Source organism: Pleurodeles waltl, chromosome 3_1, assembly GCF_031143425.1.
Source record: "Pleurodeles waltl isolate 20211129_DDA chromosome 3_1, aPleWal1.hap1.20221129, whole genome shotgun sequence".
Classification (NCBI taxonomy): Eukaryota; Metazoa; Chordata; class Amphibia; order Caudata; family Salamandridae; genus Pleurodeles; species Pleurodeles waltl.
In genome coordinates, this window is record NC_090440.1 from 1,955,667,690 (window position 1) to 1,955,685,686 (window position 17,997).

At 41.2% G+C, this 17,997-nt stretch overlaps 1 protein-coding gene across 2 annotated transcripts in view; it reads left to right on the forward strand.

The window, feature by feature from the left end:
* The window catches only part of SPECC1 (sperm antigen with calponin homology and coiled-coil domains 1), a 956,149-nt gene that overhangs the window by 600,877 nt on the left and 337,275 nt on the right, over window positions 1-17,997 (forward strand). The gene's annotated exons all lie outside the window — the stretch shown is intronic.

The following is a 17,997-nucleotide window of genomic DNA, read 5'->3' on the forward strand; positions in this document are numbered from 1 at the left end:
GGGGATCAAATCAAATGCAGCTCTCAGGTATGAAAACCACATACAGATTCCCCCACAGGGCTTTAAAGTGGCATCTTTTAGCAATCGGCAGCCAGTGACGCTTATGCAGATGATTGTAATGAAGGGATCTCTCTTTAGTCCTAAAATTGTAGGTGTTGCTGCATACTGAACTGCCTGCAGTGTTTGCAAAAGATTCTTCAGCAGATGCACCAGGAATGCATTTCAGTAATTTGTTTTAGACAAGATGAGAATTTCTACCAGATCCTTCGTAGATGAAGGTGGCAAAAATGAGTGATTTTCTGATGATATTAAGTAATAGGAAACAGGTGGAGAAAATGGATTTGATGTGGTCCTCGAAAGATAGTTTGGAATCAGTTATGACTCCCAAGTATCTTGCTTGATGAGAGGGAGAAGGCAAAATACCAGGGTTTAAGGTGGCTATTCATTAGTCTATGCAGCAGGAGTGTCAAAGACAGTGGCTTTAGTTTTGTTACGACCAAGGGTCTGGGAGTTAGAGTTCATCCTCCTAGAAACTTTGTTATGGCAGGGGGTAAGGTTGTGTGCTGCTCCTCATTTTTTTTTATATAACCTTTTGACCAGCTGGGTATCGTCAGCTAAAGAATGGAAGGAAATATCTTAAGAGTCAATGAGCTGGGCAAGAGGGTCCAAATAGCAATTAAAGAGTGTTGGACTCAGAAAAGAGCTCTGAGACACACCAGTTTTCTTTGAAGATCTGTACTCGGACACAGACTGAATGTCTGCAAAAAAGAAAAACCTTCATGGATAGTACGCATAATCCCTGCCATGGTTAAATGCTGTAGCCGAATGAAGTGCGTAATGGTGTCAAAAATCGTCAACAAGTCTAATAAAATGAAAGTCTCCACTTCACCATCATCCAAAAGGAACTGGATAACATCTGTAACTTTGTCCAGGAATGTTTTGACGCAGAAGCCCTTGTCGAAACCTGTTTGTGCAATGTGGAGGATTCAATGAGCTTCCAAAAAGGTTGTCAATTGTTTGTTAATAAGTGTTGTGGTTAATTTGACAAGAAAGGTTGAACTGAAATGGGCAGGTAGTTGAGATCAAGTGAGTGTTACTTTAAAAGACGAGAGGCTATGACGGACTTCCATGTCATAAGTACAGTTCCAAATATCAGTAAAGAGTTCCATATGATGGTCTTTGCAAATGTCTTCAATTGCTGTAATGAACAAACATCTAGTAGTGATGAGGTGATGAAGAGCATAGTATAAGGAACCATAATTATTTAGTTGGAGGATTGGGTGAAGCTAATGCTTGTGTTCTTGTGGAAAGTTTTTTGTCAGGTTGGAATTTTTGTTGTGAAGAAAATCAGACTGATTGTCCCACACTTCTTGAGATGGTTTGATGACGTTTCCATCGGACTGAGAATAGTAAATGCATTTATACGGCAAAAACATCTCTTTTTGGAACTGAGGAAACGCTTTTGAGTATATGCTGCTTTAGTATTGTTGAAAAGTTCATAATAAATATTCAGTTGTTTTTCTAGTTTCATTTTTTGCTATGCTGAAATCTTTTTCTCCATTTTCTTTCCAGCTTTTTGCAACCTTGTTTCATGGTTTTTCTGTAGTCGCAAGATGGATATTGAATAGAATGAGAAAGTGGTATGTCCAGGGAAGCTGGTAATAATTTTAGGAAAGAGGTACATCTAGAAATTAGACCCAGCGTATGACCTGCCTCATGAGGAGGGCCTCTAGAAAGTCTCTCTAGATTCATAGCAGCATTTAAGTTAATTAATGTCAGGACCTCGTTGTTAGACTTGTCCTCTGTATGAAAGTTAAAATCCCCCAATAAGATCAACTTGTTCATGTTCAGGATGCAGGTGGCCACTGACTCAAATAAGGAGGTGATAATAGCCAAGAGCAGGGCCTGCTGGCCTATAAATCAGCACAGATTTAAAAGAGGTGCGCAAGGATACTTTACTTGTAAAGACAAGCTACTCAGCTCCTTGGAACCGATATTTATTTATAACCAAGATATATTGTAGAGGGGTACATCAAGATTTTTCTTAAATACCCAGACTGTGCCCCTTCCTCACTTATGCACTCTGTCCTTATGTTTTAGTTGATATCCTGGAGAGGCATCTAAAGAAATCTCAGGATGTAGAGTCAGCTTAAGTCAGGTTTCTGTAATAATTTTAAAAAGTCTACTTCTTAATCTGTGAAATCATTGATTTCCACAGTGTTTCACTAAGTAAGGAATGGGCATTAATTCATGCACGGTTTAGCCTCTGTTTTCAACCAGCGTTAGATTCTTTTTTTTATTTTTTTATTTATGCCACATTTCATTAAGTGTATTTTAGGAGGGGATGTTCTGGCGGGTTTAAGGAACAGGTGCTGAATGAATAGGATGGTTAGGTCAGAGTAAGGGGAGCAACATAGGGGAGCGAGGCGGATAGATAGTAGCTGTTCTCTACCTATCTGGGGGTTAAAACCGCCAGGGTTTCTGGCCCTTAGCTTGGTCGGGGAGTGTACAGACACATCAGGTTTGCCTTTGGTGAGTCTTGAGAATGCCGCCAGTGTGAACATGTTGTTTCATGGGACAAGATAGCAAAGGGGTAAAAAGCACTCATTTTGACCCCCAAGATGGTGACCCGCTGCAATCTCGACTCCGATAACCAGCTGTCTGGTGGCGGTTACCAGACCTTTTGTTTCTTATATACACAGAGTGGGCCCCTTGCTCATGACTGAATGGCTTTGTTCATTTTATCTGTACGCTCTTTATTAAATGGCTTTCCTCCCTATTCCTGTGTTTCTCCTGCCCAGAAGGAGTTCTGATTGGTTAACTTGTACGCTTGCGCTGTTGAAGTTGCTTGGATTCAATTAACTATTTTTTTTGTTCTGTTTCCTTGCTTACTCCCATGTGTGCTGCTACCCTCTTAACTTCCCCCACCCACTATAATGCAGTATTGCTTCCCACATTGTCTGTTGCTTCCCCACCCCTTCTATCCACTTTGTTTTCTTTAATATTAATCCCCTCTGTTGCACTTTCACCCCTCTCCACCTAGCGCCTCCATAGCCCATCCCTCTGCTATTTTATTTCCTTTCTGGCGCATGCCATAGTATCAACACCGGTCATTTTGAAGTGTTACGTTTTCACCTTTTCAAGATGGCCACCCGCAAGTGTGCTTTCATGGCAGGCATCTAGGAATGGGTTTAAATGATTGTAACAAACCCATTTAAAGATGGCTATTGCAAGATGTGTGTGTGCATCCTCCGTGGCTATCTGTGCAACTAGATTTATTAAAATATTAGAAATGTGTTTAAAGATGCGCGTGTCCATCTTTGATTACATTTGTAATTTTTCAATAAACCCCGTTGGATGACAGCCGCTGTGGATGCGCGCATACTCACTGTGACTATCTAACGCAAAAAAGCATTAGCAACCCCATTAGATTTCACTGCTGAGACCTATAGGCTCTGCCATTGCTTGTATTAAATCGCTGCCCATTTGTCAAAACCTGTGTTATAACCATTTTAACACACTTAATATTATTGTATGTTTGTTTTTTGAGGAAGCGTATTATGTTTGACTAATACACGTTACTCCTTTTTTTATTTTGAAATATTTTTCTTGAAGTTAGAGGTTATATTTGTAACTAATATGCAATCCCAACAAATGCTCTGGAGTGTCAAGAGGCAATTTTTCTCCTAGTACATGAAGTACAAGAAAACTCACTGACCCGACACAACATACTTAATTTTGCTAAATCAACCATTAAAATAAGCACAATTAAACAGTCGACATAATTGCAAGCGCTTGGTACCATCTTCTTTTCTATCACAGCAGAAATGCGGCTGCGCTATACCTTTAAGCAACTGCAAACTTTAGTTGTTATCCATTAACAGTTCGTTCTGGGGCGCTCTCTGTCTTTCAGGCGCTCGAAAGGGCTCGCTCAGAGGTCAGATGGAGGCCAAAGGGCTTGGAGCCGGTAAGATACCCAGAGGGCACCCCTTCCTCGTTGCTGCACCGCCACGAACACTTACACGCGACTCTCCCACATTTGTGTTTCGTAGTATGTGAATCATTGGAAGTTAGGTATATTAGAAGCTATCTTTATTTACTTTCTGGAGGTTTTTTTGGCTTTGTCTCTAGCGAATTTACTCAGTTTAACATTATGATAATGTACCCTTAATATGCTTTTAAAACGACTCTTAATTTGGTGGAATGGTCTGGCGTCTACAAGAGCTTTCCGGTACACTGTTAATATTCTAGTTAATGATTTTCTTAAGGTGTGGGTGGCTTCGGCAGAGGGCTCAATTACTTAGGCAGGGTGGCTGAAAGGTGCCAACCAATTTCAATTAATGTTTTAGTGAGCCAGAATGGGCCAAATACGACTAGTCATACTGTCCCATGCAAGATGGACGGTTTTGACTTCACTATCCTGTTATGAGAAGCCACATGAACACTACTCATGAGATACAGTAGAAATAGTCCTTAAATGGTTATTTTCTTTCCTTGAACACCAGTGTCAATGCAAGTAGTGAACTCACAGACAGACGTATTATTTCTTTTACAATCGCTAAAGTTACGATTGACAGAATCTGGTTATTTGCAACCACAATCAGGCCTTTTGGTGTGCAAGAAACCCAAATCACGAATCACCGTACCAAATTGCAATTTGGGTTTACGACTACATACAAAAACAGTATTTGGAAGGATAGGGTTTCGGTCGTCCTTCCAAATACCAATTCACAGTGGGATGTAATAAAGTTTTGTGACCAAAATCCGGTCTCAAAACATTAATTTTTACAGACTACTGAAAGGTGGTGATAAGGCATTCACAAACAGGAAAGAGTCCCAAAGAAGTCAAATTTTCTTTGTGCATGTTGACAAAAAACATTTCTTAAAGTAGGCAGTGGCTTCAGGGACCACTGCCTATGCTTTTTAAAATTAAATTCTTACATAATCTTTAACTTTACATTATTTTTTTTAAGGGAAAAGAAGTTGCATTTTAAAAAAATGCTTTTTTAAAAAGCAACCACAGGCATGGTGGTCTGGTGACTTCAGCAGGCCACCATCACTGTGATTCACAGTGGGTCGCAATTTGTGACCTACGGCATTACTATTCCTGGGGTTGGGTGAATTGTGACTCACTACAGATTAGGTGTTTGCTCACTAACCTATTAGTACATAAGTCGGGTCGCAAAAGCAGAATGGATTCTGTAAAAGTTGGTGTGCTATATGAGACTACTTTTACCAAATCCATTCTTATTGTATCTGGCCCTTAGTGTCCAGCATAACCATGTTCTACCAAGAAGTGCCTAAAGGCTCAGCACGCTCACTATACAATATCTGGCAGCCATTCTAAAAGAATCGAACATTACTTTTCACTTCTATGCAGGTGATACTACGCTCGAGTTAAAAATTAGGGGTGGGTGATAAACTCTGCTCCGCCAACAGAGTTTGCAGTGTTTTGGCTACTCCGGGTTACACATGTAGAGCAGAGTTCTGGCCAAACTCGGCCAACCACTGAATGGCAGAGTTTTTTCTCAAGCATAGCTCGCCAGTAGTAAATTGGTGAGCGTGAGTGAGAAGTGGCATCCCCTAGTGTGATTTTCGGGTACTAGGAGGGCACACAGTGAGATTTTCCTAATGCAGGCAGTCGCGACCATGGGTGTTAGGAAAGCTGCTGCTCAAGTAGAAAATATACTCGAACTGCAGTAAAACAAACCCTCTGGCGTACTACGTGGTGCCGTTTGTGCAGATTTTTCAGCCCGGAACAATCTCCAGGTGCTAAAAATCAGTGGGTGTGCTGTACCAATTTCCCCTCGCTCGTAGAACTCCGCAAAATCTCACAGAGTTCTTGTGTAACTCTGAGTAATTCTGTGGAATGAAACTCTGCGAGTTCTACCCATCCCTATTAAAAATCTCTTCTATAGATATAGAACTTCTCTCTTAAGTCCTTCAAGATATTTAGTGGTCGATGTCATACCACCACCTGAAACTAAGCCAGGTATAAACACAATTTATTCTTATCACCACTCCTAATTATGACTCAACAGTTCGGAACTGGTCTGAAAATTGGTTGCTGCTACACAATAACCCTCACATTGTGATCCTTGCCAAATTTGTTGTCTTAGTTCTATAAAAGCACTTGAACCTACATCAACATTGTGAGGAAAGTGGTTTATTATTTGGTATGGTTGTGCCACCTCACTGTGTAAAAAACTCATATATTGGTGTTGGGTCTAGTCAGGCTTGTTTGCAAAACCTTAGCTCAACTCTGAATAGCTGTGGCTTTCAGCCTCTAACAAAGGAGCAAGTGCAAAGCACTTAACAGAACAGATGAATATGAAAGAAACTTGACACAAAGTAAACCCAACACCAATTTATTAAAATAGGGAATATCTCTATCACCTCGGGTGTCACTGTTACCTAACTGAAGCTGACCCAGAAGGCAGATGGCTTATTACCAAACTACAAAAAGACAATACTGACATTATAGTTGTGAATATATACGCTCCCAATAGTGATATTCCACTTTTTTGGACAAACCTTAGTAAAAAATATCACTTCTGCCTACACATTGCAGAACCCAAAACAAGTTTCACAAGCAAATGCTAGACCGCTGCAAAACACATACATTAAGACGTTTGGAGGCTTTTCAACCCTCCAGCAAGGATTACTGATTATTTTCCCATCCTCACAATTCCTTCTCTTGTTTCTATTACATTTTTGTAGATGATCTTCACATCCCAGCTACCTCAAACCCCACCACTGAAGCAATCTTAGTATCCGACCATGCCTGCATTGCCATACTCTGACATCTCTTGTGCTACATCTACACCCAAAATATGGAGAATGAATTACCTCCTCACAGAAGACCCTACCTTTAGGTAGACAATCAAGAAAGAGATTGAGCAATACATAGAACTCAGGGATGTGGAATTCCTATCGCCCGACGCCCGGGACATCTTGTTTGGGGTCAAGGGCAACAAGTTTTTATGTTTACTTTGTCCTTGGGACAAGTAGGCCCAACCCCCTGCAGCACAAACCCTTTGGCTGCCCGATTACAGAGAGTGGAAGTCTCTGCAGTTGAGGTAATGTGTTTCCAAAAGATAATGCTGTTCGAACTTGTATTTATGGTTCATTATTTGAAAGCCTTCATTTTTAGGGCGAGTGCTGTAAATAAATGTTTTAAGGTCACACTTCACTACTGACGTTGGTTCCAGTACCCAAAAAAAAAAACGTGTATGTACATGTTTGAAAAGTTTAGGCTATGAGGCTAAGTATAATGCTCCCAGAATGCTCTCTGATTATATGCAAATGAAGTGTCATTTAGTAAAATGTGTTGATGCATGCTAGTATTTCCCAAAAATATTTCTAATGGAAAATCAGTGTAACCATTTTCAACACGATTATGGGAAGCATGAAAATAAACAAACACTGACAAAGCCAACTGATCTGACATATTTTTATAAGTTTTTTAGTTTCATCAATGCGTGTCTTGTTTTGACATGGCTTTTGTAACACTTTATTGTTGTGGGAGCTACCAGGCCCTCAACATTGTAACAAACACTGGCAAACCCCCCCCCAAAAACGTTTTTGAACTCTCTAAAAGCACACCAGCGGCATAACAAAGGCCCCGCAGCCGCCCTCCAGGGGGCCCCTTCAGCACAGCACCTGCCCTGAGTGAGTCTGGAGAGGGGGCTCCTCCATGTTCTTTACAAAGGGGCACCCTCCAGTTTAGTTACGTCACTGATTGCCACTGTAGTACCTGACACTGAACAAAACTACTTTGTGTGACAATATGCTCCTTGTGGAAGAGCAGAATGCGATCACTCACAGTAAAGCCGGCCGAAAGAGAGAGAAATAGAAGTTTAATAAAAACAAAATGTCTTTGTTAACACCAGACCTAATTAGGGACCATGACCCACATGTAGGTAGCTTTTTGCATGTCGCAAACAGCGACTTTCGCTGTTTGCGACATGCAAAAAGCACACTGCGATGCACAAACCCAGTTTTGCGATTCGGTAACCTGGTTACCGAATCGCAAAACGGGTTTGCGACTCGCAATTAGTAAGGGGTGTTCCCTTCCTAATTGCGACTCGCAGTGCAATGTAGGATTGTTTTGTGACCGCGAACGCGGGCGCAAACCAATCGCAGTTTGCACCCATTTCAAATGGGTGCTAACACTTTCGCAAAAGGGAAGGGATCCCCATGGGACCCCTTCCCCATTGTGAATGTCACTGTAAAAAAAATTTCAGAGCAGGCAGTGGTCCTGGGGACCACTGCCTGCTCTGAAAAAATGAAACAAAAACGTTTCATTTTTCATTTTTGTTATGCATCTCGTTTTCCTTTAAGGAAAACGGGCTGCATTACAAAAAAAAAAACTGCTTTATTGAAAAGCAGTCACAGACATGGTGGTCTGCTGTCTCCAGCAGGCCACCATCCCTGTGAGGGCCGCTATTCGCGAGGGGGTCGCAAATTGCGACCCACCTCATGATTATTCATGAGGTGGGCATTTGCGAAGCCCTTGCGAATCACAGATGGTGTCAGGGACACCATCCTACATTCGGATTTGTGACTCGCAATTTGCAGGTCGCAAATCTGAACCTACCTACATGTGGCCCCAAATTCTTAAAGAAAGTCACAAAAGTGCACCCATGGTATATGTCGTACCCTATAAAATATTTGTGAACTGTATTTTAGCATGGGTAAATACGATGTGTAGATTTGCTCATGTAAAAATCTATTGAGCATTTGCAAGTTCATTTTCCCTCCAGCCACTTTCTTCCCAACCCTGGAAGAAGTTCTAATTCTGCCATTGTCAGGAGTAAATGTCCAACCTTTCTTATTATGGGAAAATATTAGAGAGAAGCTGGTAAAAATCTTTAAAACATGCAGGTTAGTAGGTTTGCAGACTCAAAGGCATTCCAGCCCTAGAACTATTGCTTATTGCTTCCTCCAGCCTCAGTATGCAGATCTGCAGAAAGGTGGCAAAATAAGGAAATTGCTACAGTAGGGATTGAAACTGCAAGTATTCAAGCCCTACTATGGTAGTAGCCCTGGCATAATCAGAGAGGCTATTATCAGAGCACTTGCATAATGAGATTGCTGCCATAATTTGTCGCCACACTACATGGCACCAAAGGGACAAGTAGATCTTTTTACAGGACAAGTAGATTTGAGAAGCAACCTGTCCACTGGACAAGTAGATATTTTAATAAATTCCACACCCCTGGAACTCAACAAAGATTCGGTCTCTAATCCCCAACTAATGTTGGACGCGCTGAAAGGTGCAATTCAGGGGCACATGATGAAACTAATGTCCAGGAAAACCCAGCAAATAAATAAAGTCCTAGACCAAGTGGAATTCCAAATAAAACCGCTAGAAAACCCCTTAACCTTTCCAGAGATAAATCACAACTAAACCAACTGACCAAACTAAAATATGAATACAAAATAATCCAAAGGAACAAAGCCCGCCCATCTTCTAATTCAAGAAACAAAAGCATCAAAGTATGCAGTCATAATAACACAGATATAATACTAGCTTCCTATTTAAAACAAAACCATCATAAACCTAGGATAATCTCTATAACAAATGAACAGGGCATAACCTCCAACAAAGTGGAAGACTTTCTAACCACCTTTGAAAACTTCTATCTTAAGCTCTATGCAAAAAGTAATGATACTTTATATGAATCCTTCCTAGAATACCTTAAAGGGATTAATATAAGAAAAAGTAGGTGTGGACATCAAGCTTTCTTTAGAAAGCCCTATTTCTCAACACAAAATCCTAAACACTATCAAAAAGCTCAAACCTAGGAAAGCCCCACATCCGGACTGCTTCCCAGCCTTCTTTTACCAGACGTGGAAATCCCTGCTATCATCCCCACCAAAGGACTTTTTCACAAATTTCTCCTCCACTGGCGCCATCAAAGGCACATCGGATGGGGCAACAATAATAATCATATCCAAAGAAGGAAAGGATCCATCCAACCCTAAAAACTGCCGACCTATATCCCTAATAACTATTGATTGCAAAATATTTGTGAAACTTTTTACACTAAGACTGAATCAATACTTAACAAAATAATACATCTCTCTCAAACACATTTCATCAGGAGCAGATTTAACACAGATAATATCAGACTATTCAGCCATGCAGTAGAGAAAGCTCACAACCTGTGCCAGCCTGCTTGTGTGATAGCTCTTAACAAGGAGAAGACCTTCGATAAGGTCTCTTGGCCTTTCCTCCATGCCACACTCTTCGCCTTCAATGTAGTTCCTTCCTTTATCAAAATGATCCTTGCTTTGTACAAATAACCCAGAGCTAGAATAAGCATCAATGGCAGCCTATCTAATACTTTTAACCTTCAACAAGGTACCAGACAACGTTGCCCTCCCTTCCCATCACTATTCCTTCTAACATTGGAATTCCTTATGATACAAATCAGCGAAAACCCCTCTATTCCAGGCATCCTCTTCAAAGCAGGACCACAGAAAGAGGCAGCTTATGCGACAACATTCTCTTATTTACCTCTCAAGCAGATATACCCCTACCCAACATCATGCCCACTATAAACATTTGCTCCCAGGTCTCAGGATACTGTCTTAATAAAGACAAAACTGAGGTGCTTCCTCTCAAAGTTCATTGTAACAGCTCCATTATATGTGAACCTGTCCTCAAATGGGCTCCTGATAAAATAAAACACTTGGGCCTATAGTTTTCCAAAACCTTAGAGAGTCCATAGTTCACAACAAGAAAATGATCCCGACTAAAATTAGACATCGTAGACAGTTGGTCCACTAGATATGTCACTTGTTGGGGAAGGACTGAATCCTTTGAAATGTTCATTACCCCACTTGTTGACTTCCTAATCAGCATGTCACTGATGCACCTCTCAGACACAATCTTTGACAAAATAGAAGTGATTGCCACTGAATGCTTATGGCCATACAAAAAAACCAGAACTACCCTAAAGAAACCAAGCCTGCCAATCACCGTGGCCTAAACTTACTGGACTACATGAGATATCAGCACGCATTCCTAGCTAAACAAGGAAGCCTTTGGTTCTCTCCTTCGAACACCACCTCCCAATCATGGCTCGAGATTGAAAAGGTGTTAACGGAGCCCCTCTCCCTTATCTTCTTTATTACATGTAATAATAGCAGAACACTCAACAAGCATCCTCACATGCGCACAGCACAAGCCCTCTATAAAATTGATAAGAAACTTCCAAATAAAATGTGATAATCCACTCTGGCCTCACTATGGCATAACGAACAGCTGAAACTAGATGGCAAAACAATTTTCTTAGAAAGCTGGGCACAAAAAGGCATACTGCTCATAGGAGACGTAGGTTCCCCCGCAAGCCTTTGCCCTTTCTCCCAACTCAAAGCTGAATGTGACTTAAATAACTTCTTTTATCACTTTTGAAAAATTTAACTTCTCATTTTCAGACACAAATCCCCAGTTAATGGTTACCTTCCTATTACTCTGTCATACTCCAAAGGGGCCATGTAGCTTCCAAACTCTACTCCCTCCTATCATCCTTAGCTCTGCACTAAATAATTAAATACAAAACAAATGGGAATCCCTCCTCTATGATACTAACCTTGTAGCTGCTCTGATGCGCTGGCCGTACATCTTGGTGAACCTTACCTCAAACAGAATCACACCCACTTTATCACAGAGTAGATATTGGGTGGGGCATATGACCCAGTAGACCCCTGCCAAACTGTTTAAATTAGGCTTCTGCAACTCGGACACTTGCTGGAGCTGCAAGCAAAAATCAGGAGATCTCGGTCATATGCTATTAGATTGCACCTCGTCTAAAAACGTCTGGGCAGAAATAAGTAAAACTGTATCACAAATTCTGAATTTGACTTGGACACCAAACCTAGCCTCTGTTACCCAGCGAGTACTTCCCACTGATAGACACTGTTTCTAACAAAGAAGGCTGCCTTCTTTGGGACGTCCTTGTCTCAGCTGGCCTCAAAGTTATTCTTTCTGAATACAAAGACATATCCAAGCTTTGTCCACACACCTGGTGTGGGAATGGATACAATTACACAGTGGGGTGGATAACTCCTTGAACACATTCCTAAGGTCAAATTCAAGGGAAAAAGAAATCTGGTCCAAGTTAGACAACCTTATCCGGAAAACATGCCCATAGTATCTGCCACTCCCCGCCCCCAACTCCAACCCACAACTCTCCTCCCTCCCTGACTTCCCCCCTATGCACCATTCCCATTTGTTCCTACTACGACTCTCCTTTTGCCTGTTCTATCTTCTCTCTAGCCTTTCCTCTTCTTCCCTTCATAAAGTATACAATAAGCCGGGATAACTTTGATCTGAGGTCCACTTACCAAACAGTTCCTCGAAATCCTCCATACAAACATCAACACAACCCTCATCATCTCATCATACAATCTACAGCTACACACACTCACCATATTACATGATGTTCTTCTAACCAACACTAACGTATTGTATTGAACTGCATTTTATTATATCTCCACAGGAACTTGTTTCTCTTATTTATATTTTTAATTTGTCTTTGTCTGTACTTTACTTGTGTAAAACCCTAATATTATTTACCTTGAAATGGAAAAAATAGGGATTACTTTTATGAATTTTTAGACACCAGAATGAACGAAATACATTATAGGGTTCCCAAGATATAAATTAGTATGTGAATAATAAAGCACTATTTTCATTCAAATCACAAACAAGCATTGGTAACTACTGTGGTTAGCAGTTACTTGAAAAACATTTGAAAACGTATATGAAGGTATGTCCCCTACTCCAGCCCACCCTGGATGACCAACTCTGGCAGGGAGTGAGTCACAGCGGCTAAGGATGCTTGGCAGGACAGTTACCTTGATGTCAAAATGATCTCCACTCCACTCCAGTGCCAGGTTTTATGGGCAAATCACTGTAGACTTCAATGGAGTAGTCCCGCTGCCAGGATTACAGGATGCTGATCCAGTGATGAGGGTCTTGCTGGGGCTACTCTTCAGTCCACGGTTATGGTGGGGTGACTTTGGTCACAGGAGTCGATGTCCCTTTGAGGAACGGTTGAAGTCCAGCCAAAAACCAGTTGCCATTGTTTGCCGGTTACAGTGAAACCAGTGGTTCCCTTTTCCTGATGCTATTGTTCACCTTGGGGAACCAAACTGCACTCTGATGACTTTTCCAAGTTCAGCAGACTCTGGTGAAACTTTTGAGCGTTGGGACTTGGTACCTCATGCTGCACTTCTTCGTTCCAGTGATCATGGCTACCAACTCGCCCAGGCAGGCGTTTTCAGCTTTTGTGGCCCTTTAGCTGTAACAATATGTAAGCCAACTGACTCTTGGAGTCACTTCTTCTGACTGGGGTTCAGGGATGACTTTTCCTCAAGCAGGGCTCCCAGGCACAGTTCTCCCTTTCTAGCCCAAGGAGCAGCAAGGGCAGTCCAGTCTTGGTGTACCCTCTCTTTGCTAGGTCCAGGTAACAGCAGAGCAGTCCTCCTTCTGTCCACCCTCCAGTACAGATGTGATCTGAGGTCTGGGTGCTAGGGGTGCCACTTTCATACCCAGAACTAGGTCCTCTCCCACCAGATGATGACTTCCTGCAAAGTGTGGTATCTAACTACCCCAGAATTCAATATTCTGCCAACTACCAAGATGGCATGAACCCTTTCTCAGTGTGTGGAGGGCGGTAGCCTACCGTAGGGGTGTGGCTACCTAAAGGCTACACGCCCATGGGAAAACTGGTTTAGCAACTGTTTCTCCTTCACTGTCCCCAACGCCAACCTCTCTACCAGAACAAAATATCATCCCCTCTCATGTGTGTACACCATTTGCCCTTCAAAGTAGACTTTCCCTTTAAACCTCTTCCAAGGGCAGACCCTTTGTGTTCCTTTCTGAGGGTTGTTCACACCACCCTCCACGAAGGCAGAAGGCTGTCTTGTGACCAGCAACCATAAATGGTCACTGGAAATCTTCAGTGAACAGAGTGGCAGCTTTAAAAAAAAATCAGATGCTCAAAAGTTACATTTAACACAAATTGATCATTAAGTCTGGCTTAATGCGACAATTGGTTTGATACTTTGATGTACCAACTTTAGTAGTCCGGTGTTAACACAGCTGAGTGGTGGTTGTTTAATCCTGTACTCGCCAATGGGACTACTATCCTTTCAACAGTAAAAATAACAATTTGGGATTTTTGTTATAATATGTAAAAGCACTGGCCACTTTTTAATTTCCAGCACCCGACCTTAGGGCTTGATAGTCCTGATTAACAATCACTGGCAGTGCCAATAGTTCTGGGTTTAAAGGAATGTTGTATGAGAATGCAAAGCATTAAATAGTAAATAGGATGAGACTGGATGAGTGAGTATTTGTGTGGAAGCAAAGAACTGTAGAATAAAATTGGTATAGGTTAAAATTTCAGGTGACAGTTGCACTTTCAAGCCAGACCTTAACATCCATGAAGGTTAATGACTGCCCTGGTCCCGTTTGTGCTGCTGTCACACACTTTAATAGCATTACAATATTCTGTATGTTTCCCTGAAAGTTCAAACTGAAGCAGCTGAATAAGTAAACAAATTGATCCCAGCTTATTTGAGTGTAAGCACTTTTTTGTGGAAGCACATAACTTCTGCCCAATCAAAACATGTACTCCTTACTCCCAGCATATGGGTGGAGATAAGGTATTTTTCTAGTTATGCTTATAAAGTTGTTTCTTGACAAATGCACTGCCAAGGCAGACCATAGCATGCATTTCCAAATCCAATAGGTTTTGCCTAAGCACAATTTACTGACTTTGTCAATGTTTTTTTTTTAGCAATTGCACAGTAAGTAAAAAAAAAAAAAAAAAAAGGCAAAGCACTATGACCAGGACAACCATGACTACATCATAGTGTTTTTTTTCCTTTAACCATGTCAGACAGCAGTTCGCTCTGCTGTGCTATATGTAAAAAAGAAAGCGCTGGGGGAGGATTAAAGCAATTCAGTTTCCCAACTGCGCACCAGGAGAAGGGTGTGTTTGCTTCAAAACAATAGTGAGCGGAAGGGGGCAGCTGAAAACACTCAAGTCAAGTCTCTGTGCTATGGCATTAAAGAACACCTACTCACTTCACTAATGTAGTCATCAAATATGGTCAACCCATCTGATTTGACATGGTTCTTTGACGTAGCTCTGAATTTATTCTTACATTGTTTTTGTCCAATCTGACTAAAAACTATCCTAGTGCTAGGTTTGAGAATTATTGAATTTTCTAGGCATAGAAAGGGATATTCAGATTTTATGGTAATGACAACTAAACCCAAGACTAAAAAAAATGAAACGGTCTACTTGACTACTTCCATGCACAAAATTAAATAAACCCAGTTGTAGCCATTGACCAATTATATGGGGAAAATTAGAGCACATTTTCTTCGTCTCTCAAAAGGCATGCTAAAAGGTGTAATGCCCACTTTTAATAAATGTGTACGTCAGTTTTTGATCATTTGGGCACTCCATGGCATGACTACTTAATAAAAAATATAAAGAAATAGCTACTCATTATCCAAGGGTCTGTGTGTCTTGGCTTCTTTTTTGAGGTTACCAACAATAGCGCTTGCTTAGGCGCTGCAAAAAAGGCACTGTGTTTGAATTGCGGCTGAATTCCGCCTTGCACACCAAGTTATAGACTTGGAAAAACTTAATTATTTCCTTGTATTTATTTTACAGTACTCCTTGTTTCACAATGTATTTGTGCTCAAACCTGTTTGCGATGTCGGATTTTTAAAAATTAGATTGTGTTTATAACCAGGTAGCTTGGCAAAACAAGCATATAAAACACCTAAAACGACTGAAAAGCAAAGAAAAAACAAAAATAGATGATAGCCACTTGTGTTTTTAAAGAAAATGTGTACTGCAACACTCGACAGAAGGTGAGCGTCATTTATGCATGTTTTAAGATGGACAAAAAAGGCAAAACCTTGTATACCTTAAATACAGAAATAAATATTTAGAATGGCCCCTTGCTGTGACCATGTCTATTACAGAAATCGGGAACACTGTAGTGTAATAGTGTAATGCAAGCCTAAAATCAGCAATGATTCCGTAGCTGTAAGTGAACCTGCTTTCACTCCAACAGGGAAATGTTCCTATGTATTATGGGCACAAGAGAGACATATGTTGAGTGTGCAGCCAACCAATTTAGATTTTACAACAGGGCAGTAGTTTTTTTATTTCAATTAGGAGTGTGTTTATCATCAGTCTGAAAAGCAATTACCCAACTCCCACTGCCAGGCATAGAGGGTGGGTCCTCTCCCTCCTCTTTAGTTGCCATGTGATTTCTTCAGAAAATTTGGCAGTGTTCAGCAGCATTAAAATATAGCAGGAAAAAAGTAAAATTTAAACTGTCATAAAAGAAAATGGGTGAGGGGAGCGAGCTGAGAAGTAAACCAACCCTTTCCTCTGTGGAGATGATGTAGCGTAAGGGCCACAGCTGCCCACTGTCCATGTGCATGTCTCGGCTCAACATCCTGTGATTCTGAGCAAATCACTTCAGAATCTGTGCCTAGCAAACAACAAACTAATGTAGCCTTGCGTAATGTAACTGGTGCTCATGTTATAGGCTCCAGCACCTTTCAGTTGAGTGCGTTTCTATATAAACCGGTCAAGTTTGCTCTGTATAAACCTGCGTGAGTGGGTTAAAGAGCAGGAAGAGCACTGAAAAGTAGAATATAAGCCTGCAAGAAAACATGATTAAAAAGAGGAAGGGGGAGGTTGTGCCTAAAAGTAAAAAGATTTTTTTTTAAAAAGAGTACTGCAGGTGCCGATGGCAAGTGGTAGGGCACTGGCTACAGGAAGGAGTACTTGGTCGAAGCTCCATGGACGAAGACTCAACTCAAAGCCCAGGAGGAAGCCAGAGCCCAAGAGGTGCTGCTGACCAATAGGAAGACTGAAATGGAGCGTGGTATGGGAGCCTCTTTTAAGATTTTGTTTTTATTTGCAAGAGATTTTGCAAAGGAATGTCTTGACTTTGTCATTACTTTGAATGGCAACGATGAGATAGCAGTTTGAAACCTGCTCTACCATCCAATAATAGCTGGCTTGGGAGTCTTTCTTTGCTGTGTCACACTCGTGGTGGCACAATAAGTACTGAAGTCCACAAGAGATGCTTTAACCTATACTCCCTGGGTACCCCTAGTACCTTATACTAGGGACCTATAAGTAAGTTAACCTGTGCCAATTGTGGAAGAACCAATCAGACACACACATTTTAAGGGTCAGAGCACGAACACTGGGGCCTGTGTGGCAGGACTCAGTGCTCCGTAAGAGTTGAAAAACTATTGGTATCAGTCAAAATCTTTGGAGGTGATTGTGTAAAAAGAGGCATTTCCTTACAAACACATTAGTAACCACTCCTAGGGAGTGCAGTTCCAACTTTTAATTCTCCAAATAATAAAATAGCTCCTGCCGCTGCCTGGCTTCAAACTTGTTGCCCAAGTCCTAACTGTGAAGACTGGACTATGGTAACTGTCTACTAGTAGGAATCCCTAAAATGAATCTGGACTCCCTCAAAGCAACCCTCTACACAGTCTCTACAGTGAGTGGTAACTGATCATCTCCTTCATACTAATACTGATTTACTTGAAATGGCTTTCAGTGGAAACAGGAATCGCTTTCAAACTTGTGTGTATTGTGCATGAGGCAACACATAAAGGAACCCTGAACTAACTCATCTAGAAACTTCAGATCTCCAGAGACATGTTAGAAACACTGAAACACTTCTCAAAATACCGGTTATCCAGAAAGCAAAAACACTGAAGTAATCGTTCTCCTGAAACACTGAAGTAAGCATTCTCCGGAAGTGCCCATAGTGTGGAACTTAATTCCTTCTGACATCAGGGTAGTGTCTTTCTATTAATCATTTAGAAGAGCCTAGCAAAACCTTTTATTTCACTGCAACACCTCACTTAGACATTCTAGGGAACCTGGATCTCTGCTTTGAACACTCGACAAAAATCTA